The sequence below is a fragment of the Meriones unguiculatus genome, chromosome 19 (genome assembly GCF_030254825.1).
Source record: "Meriones unguiculatus strain TT.TT164.6M chromosome 19, Bangor_MerUng_6.1, whole genome shotgun sequence".
Taxonomy (NCBI): Eukaryota; Metazoa; Chordata; class Mammalia; order Rodentia; family Muridae; genus Meriones; species Meriones unguiculatus.
Window position 1 is genome coordinate 39687853 of NC_083366.1, and position 21145 is coordinate 39708997.

The window sequence follows — 21145 nt, forward strand, 5'->3', positions numbered from 1 at the left end:
TCCTTTACCAAAAGGAATCATTAGGATATATTAGAAATATTCTCTCTGGCATTTAGAAGCACCTTGTGGAGAAGAGATGAAATACAGGAGAGGTGAAAGCTCTTTGAGATAAAATTTTTAAAAGGGTGTTTCTACTAATTTTTAAATCAGAAATATTTTTCACTTATTTAATTAATTTATCAGCATTGGTAATTTATATTCACTACCTTGAATATGTCCATTTTCTAGCACTGGTGATCAAACTCAGTGCCTTGGATATACTAGGTAAGTACTTACTGAGCTATCTCTCCAGGCCTCATATGTTTATAAATCACAATTGTTGAATAAACGAGGAATAAAATTATGCTATTTCACTGTACATAGACAGAGCAAGGTGAATGCCAATCTGTCCAAGTTCATTGTTGACACTTAATTAAAGAGCAGTATCCTAAGTGCTGACCATTGTATGTGATATTCCTGGGTAGAGGGTGACAGATGGAAGATAAGGAAGTGGCTTCTGGTTACTGATCCTGTCCGGGTGGAGCCTCCTGGTCCCTGTCCTGGCCTAGGACTGTTTACTGTCATTGTTTACTCCTGTGTTTCAGATGGGAATCAACCACCTTACTAAGTGATACACTTTCCAAAAAGAAAAAAAATCTCTTGTGCCATAAACAAAACAATGAAGAACTCTGAGGATGTGCTGTCATACTCTCTGAGTGAATGTGAATAGGGCTTGGGATTCAGCATCTAAAGATAATATATTAAGAAAACATTTAAGAAAGAGTGGAAAGACTGTATGAGCCAGTAATGTCGTTTTCCTTCAGGAGGGACATTGTGTAGCTTAGGTTTCTTTCTTCTTTCTTTCTTTCAAAATATATCTATTTATTATGTACACAGTGTATGTTCTTCTGCCTGCATGTATGCCTGCAGGCCAGAAGAGGGCACCGGGTCTTGTTAAAGATGGTTATGAGCCACCATGTAGGTACTAGGAATTGAACTCAGGACCTCTGGAAGAGCATCCAGTGCTCTTAACCTCTGAACCGTCTCTACTGCTGTGATAAAACACTATGACCAAAGCAGCTTTGGAGGAAAGCATTTATTTGGTTACATTTCCAGGGCAAAGGAAATCAGAACAGTAACTGAAGCAGGCCCTGGCAGGAGGCAGGAGGCAGGAGGCAGGAGGCAGGAGGCAGGAGGCAGGAGGCAGGAGGCAGGAGGCAGGAGGCAGGAGGCAGGAGGCAGGTCTCACAGAGGCCATGGAGGAGTCCTGCTTACTGGCTTGCTCATAATGGTTGCTCATTCTGGTTCCTTATAGACCCCAGGACCATCTGCCCAAGAATGGTACCACCCACAGGAGGCTGGGTCCTCCTTTATCAATCACTAATTTAGAAAGTACCCTGTGGCCAAATCCTATGACAGCATTTTCTCAATTCAGCTTCCTTCTTTCAGATAACTATAGCTCGTGTGAAGCTGACATAAAGCTAGCCAGCACATGGTCCTTGGCCACCATGAAGCAGTGACTGTATGTCTCATAGAATACCTTTGGCTTCAGTCACAGCAATGAAGTTAGTGGATCAGTAGATTGGTAGCTTGCCCCATGGTGCTGGTAATGAGACAGTTACAGTCTCGTGAGGGAGGGGGGATTATTTTTACAGCTCCATCTGGAATTCTAGTCTCCTAATTGCCATAGTTGTATATTACTTTACAGAGTACATAGGAGGGAGAATCTTGACTGATGGTTTTACCCTATCTGGGGAGAAGAGATGTTTTTAATGTCTTTTTATGAAAGATTAGGGAAATTTGAAACTGAATGCTGGCAAACTGAGTAGCCACAGCTTCATATTTATGATTAAATGCAGGAATGAGCCACAGTCAGAGTTCACAAATGGAGGTGGTTACAGCAGATAGGAACAAATAAAAAGACCCACAGCCAGACATAATGCAGAGAATGTTAGATCCTGGAACAGTTATCCCTAAATGGGTTGTCTCCATCAAATTCCTTCCCTCGGGGCTCAGAGAACCCCAAAGAATAGGATGCAGAAAGAAAGTAAAAGCCTGAGGGTGAAGAGTTTAAGTTAGCCTGGGTATAGTTAGCTTGAGTACAACTCCATTTTAAAATAAAGAGCTATCTTGACTGGGAGCTGAATTCAGGAACCAGGAAATATCACCTGGCAGAAATGTGCACCGGGCAGAAAACAAAGTTAACTTTCCTAGCAAGAACCTCCAGGAAATATAACAGAATAAATGCTTCATAGAAAATATAGACAAATTCCCTGGCAACAATCAATGAGAATCGGTTGGGAATCAGGTGGGAAAATCCTCCCCAATGTTTCAGATATAGTTTGGAAAAATAGCCATTGTGATTATATGTCTTAGCCACTGTGATTGTGTGCCTCAGAAAAGGTCACTTGAGCTCCTTTAAACTTAACCCAATCCTGTAACGCCAAGGCTAGTCCCCCCCTCCCCTCCCCATTTGCTGCCATGGAAACCCCCTGCTCACAGATTTTCCCTTTAAAAAATCCTGTTCACTCAGAGCTTAGAGTCCCACATCTCTACTGCTGCATCAGTGAGACTTGGGTCCCAAGGTCGATCACTCTTGTAATAAAGCTCTCTTGCTATTTCATAGAGTCGTCTCCTGGTAGTCTCTTAGGATCCTGTGAACCTGGCATTACAAGGGTACAGAGGACAAGAATCCAAGGCCTTCTGAATCCACATGAGTAAGGCTTACATGAACTCACAGACACTGAAGCCGCATGCACAGTATGTGCACAGCTCTGTACCAAGTCTTTTGCCTTCATAGTATAGCTTTCAGTTTATTGCTTTTATGGGATTCCCAAGAGTGTGTGGGTCTCTGACTCTTGTGTATTTTCTTGAGCTCTTTTCTTTCTGTTGATTTTTCATGTGAGGGTTTTTGTTTTATTTTATTTTATTTTATTTTATTGTAAAAGAAAGGAAATGAATGAATGAGATTCTAGTCACAAGGGTGAGGGTTAATAGGCAAACTGTCATATGTACCTGCTGTGTGAGAGAGGATTGTTTCTCTTCAGTGGGATGGCAAGGCATGTCAGCAACTACAAGGCAGCTCTTGTGTTCAGGAGTGGTTGACTAAGAGATGATAGAGTCCATTTGTATGCTTGTATTTGGTTTCAGTTTGTGTGTTTATGTATTTATTTGAGATGTGGTTTGGTTTCTGGGTTTTGGGGAATTTGGGTTTTGTTTTGTTTTTAGAAAAGAACTTAAAGTTGGGTGGGTAGGTGAGGAACGAGCCAAACCCCTTTTTGTGCCTGGGAGCTATTTTAGATCTGTAGCTATGTTTAGTTTCTGTTGACTGTGAAACACGAGTCTCTGTTTCTCATAGCTGGACTGTGCTCTATCCCATAACCATGAAATGTTCTGTAACAAACTTTCCAGGAAGATTTCCTTAACTGCTTTGTCACATTCTAACTGCCTGGTTTGGCTTCTGCCACCACACTTGCTTGAAAGAATCTCCAAACTTGTGGTTTTGCCATATAAAAGAGGTATAGAAAATGGGCTCAGGGCTGGTCTCATGAACCCCACTTTAGCGGAAGATAGCTGCCAACTCTGCTCTGATGTGTAGACGAATAAAGCTTGGTTTAATTTGACCATGATTTGGGTCAATGGATCCAATTTAAGAAACTAAGCGGCGAATCTTGCATTGAAATGAATGTATAATCCATTCCTGCTGCAGCGCTTTGGTGAGAGAGCCGGATGGGGCTGTGGAGAGCACCTGGGTGTTAACAGAGGGCAGCTGCACACAAGCCTCGGTCTGCTTCAGTCAACTCAGTGATTCATCCACGAATCCACACTTTTTATCAACATAGAACTATAGGCAAATATAAAATGAAATTGTACTGTGTATTAGTTATCTATTTTATCCTATATATCCAAGAGAACAGCTAAGAATTTAACACTAGGGGCTGCCAGGCCTTCCGCCCCACGTGTCTTTACCGCAATGCCCAAATCTAAGTGAGACAAGAAAGTTTCCCTAACAAAAACTGCCAAGAAAGGCTTGGAATTGAAGCAGAACCTGATAGAAGAGCTTTGGAAATGCGTGGACAAATACCTCTTCATCCTCTCTGTGGCCAACAGGAGGAACAGCAAGCTGAAGGACATCGAAATGCCTGGATGCACAGCCAGATGTTCTTTGGCAAAAACAAGGTGATGATGGTGGCCTGGGGTAGAAGCCATCTGATGACTACCAGGACAACCTGCATCAGGTCAGCAAGAAGTTGAGAGGCGAAGTTGGCCTCCATTTTACCAACTGCATGAATGAGGAGGTAAATGAGTGCTCGTCCAAGTGAGTACACAGAAATGGATTTTGCTCCAGCCAGAAATGAAGCAACTTAACTGTGAGCCTGGATCTGGGCCCCCTGAAGTAGTTCCCTCATTCCATGGAGCCACAGCAGAGGCAGCAGGGCCTGCCCACTGCCCTCAAGAAAGGTGTGATGACCCTGATATCTGACTATGAACTATGTAAGAAGGGTGATGTGCCGACCCCGGAGCAGGCCCGTGTCCTGAGGCTTTTTGGGTATGAGATGGCTGAAATCAGAGTGACTGTCAAATACATGTGGGATGCCCAGACAAGAAGATTGCAGCAAATAAACCTGCCTGAGAGTGCTCCTGAGTCTGAGGGAGAGTTGGAGGAGGATGGCAGCTGACTTTAGGACTTGGGCCTAAGGCCTTCTTCATGTCCACTGGACCACCCAGGACTGCTGTTATCCCTCTGCAGAGAGCAGCTATTTGTTGTGCTGTGGATAAAGACAAGGGAGGGTGCTAAGGAGTGACTTTGTTCCTATAAAGAATAAAATTTTGTGCACAGGATGTTCCCTGCAGACTTCTGGACAAAAACAAACAAACAAAACAAAACAAAAAAAACCAACACTATATAAATGCACTGAAATGTTTCAGTTAATTTAATTCAGTGCTATTAAGTTCTGTGACTGATGCACTGGGTCTCTACTGAATGATTGCACAGAACATGTCCTTCTTTCATAATCCTGTAAAAGCTTTTCTACTGATGGACACTTACAAACACTATGACATTGCCTAAAATAGCCCCATGGTACTCACAGCCAGCGCAGTGTCAGGAACAAGAAGAGGAATGGACAGACATGATTTAATCACTAAGAGTTTTGCTTCAATCTGACAAATTCACCTGCATGCTTGCAGTCATGATAAGAGTAAAATCAGTTTTCAAGATCTCAGCTGCTTTCTCAGTGCTGGAGACAAACCTCAGCAGCTAAGAGCAATGGCTGTTCTTCCAGAGAACCCAGGCTCAATTTCCACCAATCATATTTTGCCTCAGAGCCATCTGTTTAACTCCAGTCAGTCACAGGACATTTAATGCTGCCTTCTAGCAGCTCCAGGCACCAGTTATGGATGTGCTATGTAGACATACTTTGGGTAAACTTTTCATACACAACAAATGAACACAAATACAGAAGAATGGGGAAAAAAAAAAGCCCAAGTCCCTTCAAAAGAGTGGCAAGAATGAGAGAAATGAAGAGTGAAATTTCTGCTTCACTGTAATTGGCTGAGATTACTTTCAGTGCAAGGCTTGAGTCATCAAGAAGAGCATCTGAGAATAAACACATGCTGAAAGTGCTTTGTGGGATTTTGTCTTACCCACAGTATTGCAGAACTGAGTGTTCTTTCACACTTAGTGAACAAATACACAATGGAAACATTTTCTCAGTTTCTCTCACTGAGCATACCAACAATCAGGGAGAAGTTTATCCCTGTGAATCAACACGAGGGGACTAAAATTTGCATAACCAAGAGCCAGAAATTCTTGAATATTTTCCATCAAAGAATTTTCTCCCAAAGAGAGAATTAAAATTAGAGAAAAGGCACAATCTGTCCAATAGAGGAGAACAAAACAGAGCATGAGAAGGAGGATACTTTGAGCAGCTCTCAGCTCAGGGGGAGTTCTGTAGAGAAGCTTGGAGTTCTGAAGGTAGAGGACATGCTGGTGGTGCTTGTGGAGAAGAAATACCATGTAGCCACTGGCCCCTCTCATGGCACCTATATGCATCACTGTCGGGAGCCATGACTCAGTGGCCTGCTTTGATATTTTAATCTCGGTGGAGAGATGGCTTTTTGGAGGCCTTTACTAATGGCAGAGGAGAACTTGCAAGTCCATCTCCTTTTGTTTGTGACAGCAGGTGAGATTGCTTGTGAGGGTTACACCTCTTCCTCAGGCTCCTTGTGCAAATTAACCATTGTTCTGAGATGTTTCTACTCTGGCTTAGAAACTCTACAATTAAAAAGACAGGCTGACAGTTACTGCAGAAAGCTGAAGATGATGCTCCAAGCATCCTGTCTCAACTCTTGTGTAAACAGGACACAGTAAAGCAACTAGATACAATGTGCAATGGGAGGATCCAGAGGACAGGAAAGAGGGGAGGAGCTAGGGGAGAAGGCTGGAGGCAGAGAGAGGCAGGCAGAGACTGGAGATTTGTTGCTGGCACTGCTTGCTGCAAGCAGCCTGCCTTTCCTGTGGCTGTCGAGTCTGGACCTTTAAAAAGTTTCCTGTGTGCTATGTGTTTATTTTATTAATTTTAATCCTCACTCCCAACTCAAGAACCGTTCGACTCTGCCTGGCTGGCTCCGGCACATCACTGTGTGTGTGAACGAGAGAGAGAGTGTGTGTGTGTCCTCGTTCCTAATAAAAGCCTTCTTTCATTCTGTGTCCTGATTCTTTTTTCCATGTCTTCCCCCCCCCCATCTGTTTAATTTTTTAAATGGTAGAGAAATAAACTCAATTCAGACCCCTAGACAGTAATTTGATGACAAAAAAATAAAACAACTCCATTTATGCTGGGCATCCATCTTGGTAAACATCAGCAGTTTGTCTCTGACTTCAGTACCTTGAAGTTCCCAGTAAACCTGACTCAGAGACCCCACCCAGAAATGTACAGCTATGACCATCTACTTGGTATGACTAACTGCTTTAGGTTTCTGTAACCTGGTTAGGCAGACATTCAAGGACTATTTTGAGGTCACCTTGACTAAATAATCTTAGAAAAGCAAATCATCTCCTAACTTGTTTGTGCAGATGCTCAAGATCTTTTTGTGGTTCTACTTTAAACATTGTCCTTCACCTGTATACAAATGGCAATATCAAATTTGGCTCAAAGATTGTTGTCCTGGTGACAGCTTTAATAAATTATAGCCTGTACTGAGTCTGTACAGACTGTTGGGGTTTAGACAGAAGTTTTTGGACCTTCTACCAATGCCAAGGAGTATCCTTGGCCAAAAGTTGTCAGTTGTTTTTTCAATGTGCCAGAATCCAATGTGACAATTCTAACTGAAAACAAAGAAGAAAAAGATCAGCTGACAACCCTCATCATGAGGAGACTTGGGGCCTTTGGAGGCCAGGGTCCCTCACCTGTCCCATGTTCACACTAAAGATTCTGTTATGTCCTCGTTTAGGACAAGTTGCTGCCCTGTCTCCTCATAGATGTGTAAAAAATTCTAGATGGCAGGTGGAAATGAGAGACTCTCTCCCTGCATCTTGTCACTTTTCTCTTTCACAGTGACAGAGAAACCCAGACCCTTCTCTTCAACCACCTCTCCTGCCCATTCCTACCTCACAGCATCCCTGTCAAGTTGAAAGGCAGCTTCAGTCCACTGTGACATGAAGGAACATTCACCTGCGGAGTCCGTGCAAGGCTCAGGGTGGGCGTCCTCACAGCACAGCAGACACTCTTTATCATCCCTGAGCCCTGTGCCCACAGCAGCTGTCACTGCTGATAGGATGTCACCATCAGGAGTTTGGCTTCTCCAGGGGAAAAGGGCTCCGTCTGCACATCTCTATCCTGGACAACAGCTCTGCCTTCTCCGTGGTTTCCTGTCATTTGCTGACCCAAAAACTTTCTGGTCCTAATTACAGTGCCTGAGTTTCCAGGATCCTGGGAATTTTCCCTCCTTTTACCCCAAAGCCAGTGACTGAATTGGGAAAACCTCCTGAGAAAATAAAGTTTGCTTTCTATACATTTCAAAGCTTAATAACACTTTGTCTAGAGAGATGGCTAAGTGGTTAAGAGTAATTGTTGCTCCTGCTGAGATCCTTGTTCAATTCCTGGAACCTCCATGGTGGTTCACAAACATCTGTATGTCTAGTCCCAGGGCTTACAGTGTTTTATTATGACCCATGGTACATACATACATGGGAATCCACATGAGATAAAATGAGTCAATCTAATAAAATAACCGTTTAAAGAAAAAAAAATGCAGTGACACCAAAATGGAACATTTCCAAGGGACAGAGACAGTGTCTGGTCTTATGCTGTGGTGTCCAGGGCACAGCAGCAGGGGGACTTTTTGGAGGTTTTGTCTGTTTCTTGCTCTGACCATTGACTTTATTCAGAGGAATCAACTTCCCTCCTGGCTCAGTTCTTCATTTCTCCTCTTGTTTGTTCTCTTCTGTCTCTTAAAGATGAGATTGTTTAGTTATTGCCCAGATCAAGTGGAGAAGTTAACTCTAAGGACCACACACCAGTTCTGGGTCTCTGTCACCAGTTTGAGCAATGAAGTCTTTAGTTCTCATTTTCCATTAGACAGCAGAGGAGACCCAGAGAGAACCCACTGGTCTCAGCATCCACACAACCAGCCATGCAGAGCCCTTAGCTCACACGTCCCTACCTCCACTGCTCCTTTCCCTTCTCAGGGCCCTATCCACTTCCTGGTGTGAAGGAATGCACTGGAATTGTTGTATCTAAGAACTAATATTCAGAAGATACATTTTCCCTGCTGCAAGAAGATCTGTGCTTTTGTCAGCTCAGGTGGATGAGTGATGTGGAGGAAGAGAAGAGGGCTCTCAGTCTTGCTCAGAGACACCCTGTAATGTCTTAGCCCTTTGTCTCTTTCACTCTCCTAGAAGGGAGGCTCTCTCCCCTCTCTGTATCAGCATGTGTCTTACTGAAGACTTTCCCTCAGCCCTCAACTTCCTGGGGCTGCCATACAGACACATTTTCTTCATTTTTCTTCAGCCTTTGGGATAACTATGAATATAGGAGCGCTCTATAAAGGCAGGTGTGTGTGTGTGTGTGTGTGTGTGTGTGTGTAAGACACAATCACATTGTACAGTGTGTGCAGAGCTCATGTGGAGCTCCCGCTTTAGTATGTAGGATATAAACGCTCCTAACCAGTGGCTTTCCTAGGTCTTCAATCTTGATCATAAAGATTTCTTGATTTTTTCTCCACTTGTGTTTGGTTGTAACATTGGTCCCTGGCTATCCAATCTCTGGTTCTTGGCCATCCGCACAGTGTCAGGCATGGGCTCACTCTCAAGGCATGGGCCTCAGTTGGGCCAGTTACTGGTTGGCCAAATCCAGTGATTGTGCCACCATTAACCCAGCACATCTTTCAGGCAACACAAATTATAAAATGGAGGTTTTCTGGCTGGGTTGATTTCTCAGACACATTACTGGGAGACTTGCCTGGTTAAGAAGTTGGCAGGTCAAAGCTCCATGTACCTCATTCATGTACTAGAAGTCCTAGCTAGTGTGACCTTAGTGGATTCCACAGTTTCCACTGCACTAGGATTCTACACCCTCCCTCAAGAGCCCCACAACTGCAATCATCCCTCTCAGTACTTTCTCTCTCCACACTTTTTCCCCTGGCCTGATCCTTTCTCTTTCACATCTCCCCTTGCTCCCCGTCCACCTGTGTGCCCAGGCTTATTGTAACTTGTTGTGCCATACTGGGTTGATGTCCCTGGGAGGCCTGTTATTTTATGAAGGGAAACAGAGGGAGAGTGCTTCTGGGGGATACGGGGAACATTGTGGTGGGACTCAAGGTGTGGAGGGAGGAAACTGTCTTCAGTGTATAACGTGTGCTTGTTTTTATATTGCTAACTCAGTGTAGTGTTTCCTTAATCTTTAACTCACTATTCAATATTTTTCTTCTGCTTCATTTGTTCTTTCATAATATCTCTCACAGCTTTTTATTTAATTTATTGATTTTTTCCATTTATAATATTTCTGTTTGTTTCTTTTTGCTTCAAAAATCTCAATTTTCTTGTAGAATGTGTATTCTGCACTGTTGACTTTCTGTTTTGCATCATGAATTTACCCTCTTTCCTCCATCCCGTTTTCTGAATTCTCTTTGAGATCACTGATTATTTGAAATTTTTTTTTGTTTTTCATTTCAAGCATTTCATTATTTTCATGTATCACTTAATATGTATAAAGATACAGATATTATCGTGGTGGATTCAGAAAAAGAATATTGTCATTTAAATCCAATCTATATGGGAATAAGCAATCAATAAAGAAAGAGGGTGACTCTTTGAATCTCAGTAACTCTCTGAAATCAGGTGAGTAGATCTTCCTAAACTGTAATAATGCAGCCAGGGTCATAAAGCAGGACATCGTGGAAGCTGAAGAAAGTTTATTCTCTAAGAAACTTTGATAATGTTTCTTTTTTTTTTTTTTAAGAAAAAGCACATGGTCTTTTGACCTTGAGTCTGAATTATGATTTTCTTTTTTTTTATTTTTTATTTTTTTATCAGTTATATTTTATTAACTCTGTATCCCAGCCGTGTCCTGATCCCTCATTCCCTCCCAGTCCCTCCCTCCCTCCCTCATCTCCACCGTGCCCCTTTCCAAGTCCACTGATGGGGGGGACCTCCTCCCCATTCATCTGATCCTGTTTTATCAGGTATCTTCAGGACTGGCTGCAAAGCCCTCCTCTGTGGCCTAACAGGACTGCTCCTCCCTTCGGAGGTGGGGAGACCAAAGAGCCAGTCATTGAGTTCCTGTTAGAAATAGTCCCTGTTCCCCTCACTTTGGGAAACCAATTGGTTACTGAGCTACCACAGGCTACATCTGAATGGAGGTTCTAGGTTATATCCATACATGGTCCTTGGTTGAATGTCAGTCTCAGAAAAGACCCTGTGTCCAGATATATTTGGTCCTTGTGGAGCTCCTATCCTTTCCCCATCAGACTAACTCCCCTTCTTTCTTATGATTCCCTGTACTCTGCCAAAGGTTTGGTCATGAGTCTTTGCTTTGAAAACACTGCTAGTTAGAGTCTTTCAGATGCGCTCAGTAGACTCCTGTCATACGTTCAATGCACATCCCATCTGTCTTTCTAAATGAGGATTGATCATCTTACCCCATGTCCGCTCAATTGATTATCTTTTTTAGGTGTATAGATTTCATTATGTTTATCATAAGGACACTTGCTCAACCATGTTTATAGCAACTCTATTTGTAATAGCCAGAACCTAGAAACAACCCAGATGTCCATCAACGGTGGAATGGGTACAGAAATTGTGGTATTTTTATACAATGGAATACTACTCAGCAATCAAAAAGGAGGAAATCATGAAATTTGCAGGCAAATGGTGGGATCTAGAAAAGATCATTCTGAGTGAAATATCCCAGAAGGAGAAAGACAAACATGGGATATACTCACTTATATAGACCTATAAGATTTGATAATGTTTCTTGATGAAGCACTGAGATAGCCTAATGGAAAGGCTACCATGGAGCTCTGTGATCCAGAAGACAGAGACAGAAATACTCAAGGTCCTTGAACTTGCTATTCCCAGTTCCCTGATCATTCAAAGACAGATCAATATTTGTGCTTCTGAGGGAAACTGACATATGTGAGTAAATTAATAGTCTATCAGGTCCACTTTCCATGACGGCTGTGGAGCAGACAAGCTCTGGCTGATGTCTTCTATTAGGTGACCTCTGCTTGGCTAGATTTATATCTCCAGGGTTTGCAGAGTTTTCAGCTACCATAAAATATCAGGAAAACTTCAGTCTCCAACATTGTCACCATGTGAGGGAGAAACAAGCCTTCTGTGTAACCACAGTCCCTTATAGGCAACTTTCATCCACACCAATCCACAATTACTTCATTCGACTCACAAGTTAGTCTAGGTTGATTAATTTTTACTGTATTACCTTTATGCAAGTTTGACCTTTCTTTACATATATTTTTACATTTCATTTTTAGGTAGATATTGAGAAAAAGACATACAGATCTGAGCTACTCTCCTTATGAGTTGTTACAAGAGTGTTCTATGCAGAACACATTTGCCTAGGTCTACATATGGAAGTGTTTCCTCTGTGTTTCTATTCTGTAGTCTCAGATTTTGGGCTTCATATGAAGGTCCATGATTCATTTTGAACTGCCTTTCACACAAGACAAGAAATCAGGTTCAGTTCATTCTTTACATGATGATTTCTAATTCTCCCAGCAGTATTTGTTGAATGAGATCATTTTCCCAAAGCATTTCTGGCCTCTTTTGTAGAGAACCAGATGGCTGAGAGTTTGTGGATTTGCATGTTTGGTCCTCTACTTCACCTCCTTGGTCTGCATCTCTTTGACTTTGTGACATTTCCATGCTGTTATTTTGCCATGTCTTTGTGTTGTATTTAGAAGCTGCACACTGTAAGTCCTCCAGAATCATTCTTTTTACTCAATATTATTTTGGACATTTGGGATCTTTCATATGTTCCTGTGGTTCCTAGTGCTCAACTATGGTTCCTAGCTCTAAATCTTCAGATGTGAGCCTATAACCTAGAATAACTGCAGAATCCAGGAAATTATAAAGGGGCTATTGACATGCATGATCCTGACATCTGTGTACTTCACTTGCTCTCCTGCTCATTGGTTTAGAATGGCCTCTGGGACATAGTAAGTGCTTTGTAAATAACTGTAGGACTGGTTGATCATGAAAGTACATTAGAAAGAAGAAGGCAGGAAACGTTTGTGGGTCTTTGTAAGAGTAAAACTCTAGCATCAGAAATGTAAATTTTAATTGTGGGTGACTAAATACCCTGCTGCATTTTCTGGTAAAGGGCAACAAGCTACATTGCATGGTAGGAATGGTGGAATTCTGAGATAAGAAGAATCCCGCCTACTTCATAGAGCTTGAACCACCCTTCATTTATCTAAGTCAAGCTGTCTGAAAACAAACAAAAAACAAAACAAATAAACAAAAAACTACCACCACAACAAAAAAAAAAACAATCAAACCAATCCAAATCCTCCAACCAAAAAGCTCCCCCAAAGCACCTTCCAAATTAAACATTTATTATCTTAACCAATTTATTGCTGTGATACAGTAGACTGGTTAAACATCAGAATTTCAATGTATATAGCTTTAGTTCACAGACACACACACACACTCAAATTGGGTATGAAAAATAATTTTCTTATTTCTCAGAGGACACAGAAGGGTTTATCAACATGGACATCTCTGATGATCAGGACAAAGGGGCTGAGAGCAGCATAACTAAGTACTAAAAATGCTTTAAATTTTGGTATTTTGGAATCATGAGTCACTGTGGAACCTGTGTAAAAAGAAAAAATAGGATCTGCCAAATAAAAGAAAAGGAAACAGGTCATGAGAACCTTTTGTATAGCTCTGATTTCTGGCTTACAATTACTTTCAGACCTGGAGCTGTGAAGGTAGAGGACACATATATAATGATTATACAGATGGAGAGCCATGGACCCATTGCTCCAGCCCATCAGACCCTGAAATATGTCATCACAAAGAGACATGAGAATGAGGAAAAATGACTGAACTGTGTTCCTGGATGGCAGCATGTAGCCAATACTCAGTACACATTCCAACTCCAGACCTGTTCATGCTACTGCCTGCTGTGATGTAGTGAAGCAAGTTGGAGCTTATCAGGGAATTAAAGATCCAAAAGAGCAGGAGAAAGGCTAGAACAGGATATACAGTCTGGATTGCAGTTATGAAATGGTAGACCATCTTCATCTTCTTCCTGAATCTTGCCACTTTTCTCTTCCAGAATGACAGTGAGCCAACATCCTTCTCTGCCACACTTCAGCCCGCCACAGTTTTATTTTGATATCAAAGGTAGCCGTACCTACCATGACATGACAGCACTCACCTGTGCAGTCTGTGCAGAAAGTCAGGTGTCCTCACAGCAACAGCAAAGTCATAGAAGAAAATTTTCCAAGCCTAAAGAAAGAGATGCCTATAAACAAAGAAAAAGCTTACAGAACACCAGATAAATTAGACCTGCTGGGAGCCAAAGCTATTTACTGAAGCCAAAGCCAGTTAGCGGAAAAGTTACCAACAGCTGCACTAGGACCCTAGGTCATGGGTGATAGATGTAAAAACATCTGCTCGTTAGTCTTGGAGCATCCTTGAAATATCTTAAGGAAACATTCTTGAGGTAGCATTCTTGAGGTAGGGAACATTCTTGCAGGAGGTATCTCAAACTATAAAGCACTCTTGCTATCTCCCACAGCAGTAATTAAGCCTTCCCCCTTTCCCTACCTTCTCCCTATATAAGTTGGGTAAAAATTTCTAATAGAGGCCTTGATCAGACAAACAGACTTGGCTTCCTTCCTTGTGTCTCTTGTTCTATACCATTCTTTTCACCCCCTCCCCCCTTAGGAACCCATTAAACTCCCGCTGGTCTGAACAAGACCAAAAAAGAAAAATTTCCTGAGACATAATAATCAAAACACTAAATGTACAAAGCGAAGAAAAAATATTAAAAGCTGCAAGGAAAAAGGCCAAGTAACATATAAAGCAAACCTGTCAGAATCACACCCAACTTCTCAACTAAACTCTAAAAGCCAGAAAGGACTGCGCAGAAGTCTTACAGACCCTAAGAACCCCTAGATGTCAGTCCAGACTACTATACCCACCAAAACTTTCAATCACCATACTTGAAGAAAACAAGCTATTCCATGACAAATACAAATGGTCTCTATGTTTCTGTGGACTCAGGAGCCAAGGCAGGTGGCATTACCACAGGGTAAACACTCTTTGGTTAAACCTCATGTGCAGCCAAATGCCTGTGTCTAATCAGTTTACAGCTGGAATGCAGGTTCTGGCGCTGATTCCAACTTAGGGAGCTTGGGCCTCTGAGAGGTCCAGCTGACTTGGACAATTAAGTAGCTGCTTTGCCTGTGGAGCTCCAGGTTTGGCCACAGCAGTTCTGCAGCAGCTGCATGGCCAGAAGTCAAATCTGGGGATCCAGCAAAATTAATTCTTCAGGGAGAAGGAGAGCCCTTCTTTTCCCCAGAATAAACAATGAGTCTCAGAGGATGTTTGATGAAATTGATAGTATGATTTACTTTATGAACAGGGACATTATAAACCTTGGGCAGTGGGGGGGGGGGTTTGAAGATGAATGCATTTGATTGGCTGGGGCTAGGATGCTGGTGATGCTCAATTTGCATGGGGACCACCTGTAGCCATGCGGAGTGGGGTGGGGATGCTGTGTCACATGTTCCTGAGACAGGCACAGAAACAAGGAAAGAGCTTTGTCCCACAACTTCCTTTCTCAGGATGAGACTTTAAATCTCAAGTGTAAGATTTCCAAGGTTTGGATCATGTTCCAACTGCATCCCATGCCAATTGCCCTGGAGGCACAGTCCTCAAGAGACAGTCCTACAGAAACAGTGTGACACAGAGTGAGAGAGAGAGAGAGACATAGACAGAGACACTCACTGAGAGGATGGCCACATGTGGGCTTTTGAAACCCTCAGTCTCACCCTCAGTGACACACTTCCTCTAATAAAGCCACAGCTTCTAACCCTCACTGTGCCTCTCCCTCATAACTAAGCATTCAAATACATGAACCCAAGGAAGCTCTGTTTATCCAAACCACCACATTACTACACAACAAATATCTAAGGTATTTAAACACATTTATTGAGCCCATGTTTTGAAAACCAAACTCTTTGAATCCTTGTTTATCCTGCTCGTGGTCAATCTGAATTGAAACTTTTTTTTTTTTCTAACTTGTCCCTTTTTTTCACACACAATTTTTCACACACAATTCCAAACATCAGGGGCTAAACTGATGCAATTTACCTATGCCCATGAACAGGCATTTGCAACCTCATGAGTCTTATCTATTTCCCATGTACATACACTTGGGAAATCCTTTGCTTCAGATACTTTAATCTCTAACTTTAAAGGTGTCTCAACTTCTACTGTGTCTCCACATTTATACCTTTAAAACATGTATTTTTCATGTATGTGTGTATGTCTAGGCTTACATATATACCATGGTGTGTGCATGAAAGTTAGAGGACAGTTCCTGGAATTGGTTCTGTATTTCAACTTTGTGGTTCCTGGGATGGAACCCAAGCTGTTAGGCCAGAAAGCAAGCACTTTTCTTTGCGCCGACTTCTCACTGGCCCATTATTTTGATTCAGTTTCTTTTCTGTCTTCCCCTTTGAAAGCAAGATGACTTCTAGGATGGCCTCTTTACTTCTAATTTGTGTGTCTTTGATCCACAGGTTTAAAATTTCCTGGGGCATAGTTGAGTCCCAAACTAATTCTATACTTTAATATTAAGTGGTATTTTTAAAAAATCAAGCTGGAAAGTTTTTCCATTTACAGCCTAATCATTGACGATGATCCACCCAAAATGTTCAAAAGAATCTCCTGTTTACACATAATTAAATTGTCTACCAGGTGTAGGCGGTAGAGTGCCCTTGAGGAGCTGTGAGGTGGCACTTGACCTTGAGGTCTGAGTTTCTGTTTCTGGCCTCTGAGGGAAGCCTGGATTTGTTCTTTATGTGTGGATGGAAAAGCACCTTTTATTCACCTGTTTCAAGTGTTGTCTTGTTGTCCTTCTGCTAACCTAGGCCTAGTCCTGGAAGTTTCGAGCCTCGGTACAATCTGACCTTGGCCTAGGATGTTTTCAGCCTCTGAGACTTACTGCCAAACAAGCTCACTCTTTCTTCTTCTTATTGAGCTCTGGGCTGGCTGACTCAATTTCAGCTGTTCTGGCTCAAAGTCCTCTCCCAGATGACTTATTCAATCTTGCTTCACTCTCTTGGCCTTAGAATTATTCTGCTTTGCCTCAAAATCACTCCAGCAGTCTTTTCTAATCTCCTGGCTCCTTCTCATTCCCTGATAGTGTTCTGTCTTCACTTGTGTCTAGCTTATTCTCTCATTTAACCTCTCTCTGTAAAACTCTCCCAGTTAATCTGCCTCTATCTCACTGCATTGTCTTTTAAGTAGCTTCCCTTTTCTCTCCTTGTGAGAGTTGGGCATATCTTATTCTGTCAGGTCTTTCTCTGATTTGTCACTTAATTAAGTGTTTCAGCCACTCAATTAACCACTACTTTCAAACATGAGGGCTTCCTTCTACAAACTAACTTTACCTTCATTGTTTGAGATTAAAGGCATGTACTGACATGTCTGGACCTAAGCTTTTCTTTACCTGAAACTGGCTATACCAGGCTGGCCTTGAACTCAGATCTGCTTGCCTCTATCTCCTGGATGTGTCTGTATTCCAGCCAGATCACACAGACTTACAAGATCTTTGGATGTGATCTCTTGCCAGCTGGGTTAGAGAGACCTTAAAGGTCTTTGGACATGATCTCTTGCTGAAACAGCCATGTTCTCAATTAAAATCCCTTTACAGGTAGATGCTTTCCAATGTGAGTTGCAGGAAGGAGAATAACTTGCTGCTGTGAATTGTCATAAGGTCTGGGAAATCTGTGAACACTGAATGTGTTGTAACAGCTTCCTTCATCCAAGCAAGTTGTTTATGGAATGAAATGAATTTTATTCAGCAATAAAAAACAACAAAATCATGAAATTTGCAGGTAAATGGTGGGATCTGGAAAAGATCATTCTGAGTGAGCTATCCCAGAAGCAGAGGGATGCACACAGTATATACTCACTCATGTAGACATATAATATAGGATAAACCTACTAAAATCTGTACACCTAAAGAAACTAATCAAGAGGGAGGACTCTTGCTAAAATGCTCAATTCCTAGCCAGAAAGGCAAAGAGGCTGGACATCAGAAGAAAGAGAAAAGAAGGAACAAATCAGGAGCCTGACACAGAGGACCTCTGAAAAGCTCTGCCCTGCAGACTATCCAGTGTAGATACTGAGACTTATGGGCAACCTTTGGGCAGAGTGCAGGGAATCTTAGGAAAGAAGTGGGAAATAGTAAGATCTGGAGAGGCCAGGAACTCCATAAGGAGAGCAATAGAACCAAAAAATCTGAGCACAGGGGTCTTTCCTGAGACTGATACTCCAACCAAGGGCTATGCATGGAGATAACCTAAGACCCCAGCACAGATGTAGCCCACAACAATTCAGTATCCAAGTGGTTTCCATTGTGAAAGGAACAGAGACTGTCTCTGACATGAACTGATTGGCCTGCTCTTTAATTACCTCCCCCTGAGGGGAAACAGCATTACCAGGCCACAGAAGAGGACAAGGCAGCCACTCCTAATGAGACCTAATAGACTAGGATCAGAAGGAAGGAAAAGGGGTCCTCCCCTATCAGTGGACTTGGGGAGGGGCATGCATGCAGAGGGTGGAGGAAGGGAGAGATTGGGACGGGAGGAGGGAGGGAAGCACGGGAGGGATACAAAGTATAATTAAAGTGTAATTAATAAAGAAAAATAAATAAATAAATAAATAAATAAATAAATAAATAAATAAAAGAAATCACTCCCAGCCTGGGTGTCATGGATACCTCTTCATTTCAGGAGTTCTGCAGTCAATTTTTAAGTTTCCTCTGGTTTACCTATTTCTTTTTCCTCAATCTGGTTAATAACTGTGTCACTGTGATCAAGTTGAGTTTCTTATTTCTAGATTGTACATGGGTTTATTTTTTCTCATCCAGGAATTGTAACAACACATCTCCAATATAGCCATATTCATATGAAACAGAATGTTAGGGTAAGGAAAATTGCTATGTTTGATCCCTGAGATTTGCATATATTCTAAAAAGTTGGAAAGCCGACCTTAGCTCTTTCTCTTCTACTTCCTAATTATGAATAAATGATTGCTTTAGAGTTTTCTTCCCTGCAGTTTTCTGGAGGCCTAAACCATGAGAACACTTGCTTAGACCTAGAGTTGGTAGCAGGTAGCACCTGAGTTTAGTTATTGCCTTTAAACTTCTGTTTCCTTTCATTTTATATGGAGGGACTAGATTCCATCCTTGCACTAAAGGAAGAGGTATGAAGTCCTAAGTGTCTAATGTTTAATGAATTATGCTGTAATCTTCCATCACAAGCACAATAGTGTTCATTAACTAAGGGAGACTACTGAGTGCTTAATTATTGTGTCAGAGATCAGAGCTTTTAAAAATGATTACCCTTAAACCAGGCATGATGGTGAACATCTTTAATCCCAATACTTAGGAAGCAGAGGCTGGCAACTACATGATATTGAATTTCTTGGACTAAAATGATTAAATCACTATAAATTTTGATAAGATTTACAAATTTCATTTTCATGATCACAGTCACAGTAGCAGCAAAACCAGTTTTACAAATCCTAACTAGAGTCATTTTTTCAGTGCTAGACAGATGGCTCAACACTTAAGAGCATTGTCTGGTCTTACAGAGAAGGCAGGTTAAATTTCTCCTAACTATACACTGTTTCAGAACAATACAACTCAAATCAGTTGCTGGATGTTTGATGATCTCTTTCAACCCCTACAGGTACACATGGGCATGCTAAACAGTTGTGAATGCAAGGAAACTATTCAAAAACAGTAAATTAATACATATATAGAAGTTTTTTTTAATCCATTTGAAAGAATGACAAATAGAAAATGAGGTTTCAATGTCACTATAATTTGCTAGGGTCTTCCTCTCTCACCTCAAGGTTTTGGAGTCATTAGGAAAAGGGTTTGAGAATAAACACATTCTTAAATTGCTTTGTGAGATTTTGTCTTATCATGAGTATTGCAGAACTGAGAGTTTCTTCACACTTAATAAACAAATAAATGAGGGACATTTTCTAAGTTTCTCCCAGTGAGCATGCGAGCATCCAACCAGAAGCCCATCCCTGTGAATCAGCACCAGCGGGCTGAAAATTGCATAACCAAGGGTCAGAAATTCTTGAATATTTACAATCAAAGAATTGTTCTGTGAAGAGATACTTATAAATAGAGAAAACATACAATCAGCACAATAAAAGAAAAGAAAACAGAGCATGAGAAGGAGGACACTTTGAGCAGCTCTCAGCTCAGGGAGAGTTCTGTAGAGAAGCTTGGAGTTCTGAAGGTAGAGGACATGCTGGTGGTGCTTGTGGAGAAGAAATACCATATAGCCACTGGCCCCTCCCATGGCACATTGAAACATGACATCTCTTAAGATCATAAGGATAAAAAATATCCATCTCGTTATCAAGCTTTCAGGAGGAAAATAGCAATAGTTGCCACTTTTTCTAACCTGTGTTAAGTTCACACTATTGCTATTTTTAATGTAATATGGTAAGTTCATGCTGATCAATGAATTGAGTATCCAAAAAAATGAGAGGAATGGAAGGATGTGCCATGCAGTCTTTGGTCTGAGCTTTTTCCACCCAGATCCCCTGGGACTGATGATGATGGCCTGGACCACAGCAAGGAGACTGGTGGTGCAGATGGAGAGGCCACGGGCCACCCTTTCCAGATAAATGAGGATCTTACAGCCTATGTGATCTAGGAAGTTTCTCAAGCCAAAAGCTATTATTATCTTTAGGAATCCTTTTGCAAGAACAGATATGATGTTTGTAAAAGCCAAGTGGATGAGAATGAGGTGTATGGGTTTCTTCTCAGGGGCTCCCAATAAACTGAACAAATACTTCACAGAAACAAATATATTCCCTAGAGTGCCAACTACAATCATCAAGAGGAAAATTATTCCCTTAATATACTTGAAAAACATTTCTTCTTGCCTAGATTAAAACAAACAAACAAAAATAAAACAACTTGTACCCAAAACGCAAACATGTTTTGAAGAAAGCATTAGAAATTCTAGACATGGATCTTAATAGCATACTTTGCATAACAGCATTTCTGTGATGTTGCAGATTAGATGCCTGATATTCTCTCCTTTTTTCACGTCCCCCCCCCCCCTGTAGATTCTTGGATGCTGTAAGTGCTCTGACAGATGAGTTTAGTAACTTGTATTCAAATCTAAAATTTTAAAGGAGATTTTTTTTTAGCTTTACACTAGCAAAATTGACTTGTTCAAGTATGTGTTCATCTGTCTGTCTGTCTTTCTGTCAGTCTGCATGCATGCATTATCCTTGTTACCTCTCAGCATAGTCAAATTGAACTCCAAGGTCCCCAACCAAAATTTCTTACTCTGATTCTCATTTTATTTCATCATATTTCCCCACCCACTTCCCCAATTCCCAAAACCTGAAGCTCATTCT

The 21145-nt window shown here is 41.6% G+C and overlaps 2 pseudogenes; one reads left to right on the forward strand and one right to left on the reverse strand.

Annotated features, from left to right (window-relative positions):
- Window positions 1-3952: 3952 nt before the first annotated feature.
- LOC110539550 (mRNA turnover protein 4 homolog) lies at window positions 3953-4658 on the forward strand (annotated as a pseudogene).
- An 8527-nt stretch (window positions 4659-13185) lies between these two features.
- On the reverse strand, window positions 13186-20652 carry LOC132649223 (putative vomeronasal receptor-like protein 4; annotated as a pseudogene).
- Window positions 20653-21145: the final 493 nt, after the last annotated feature.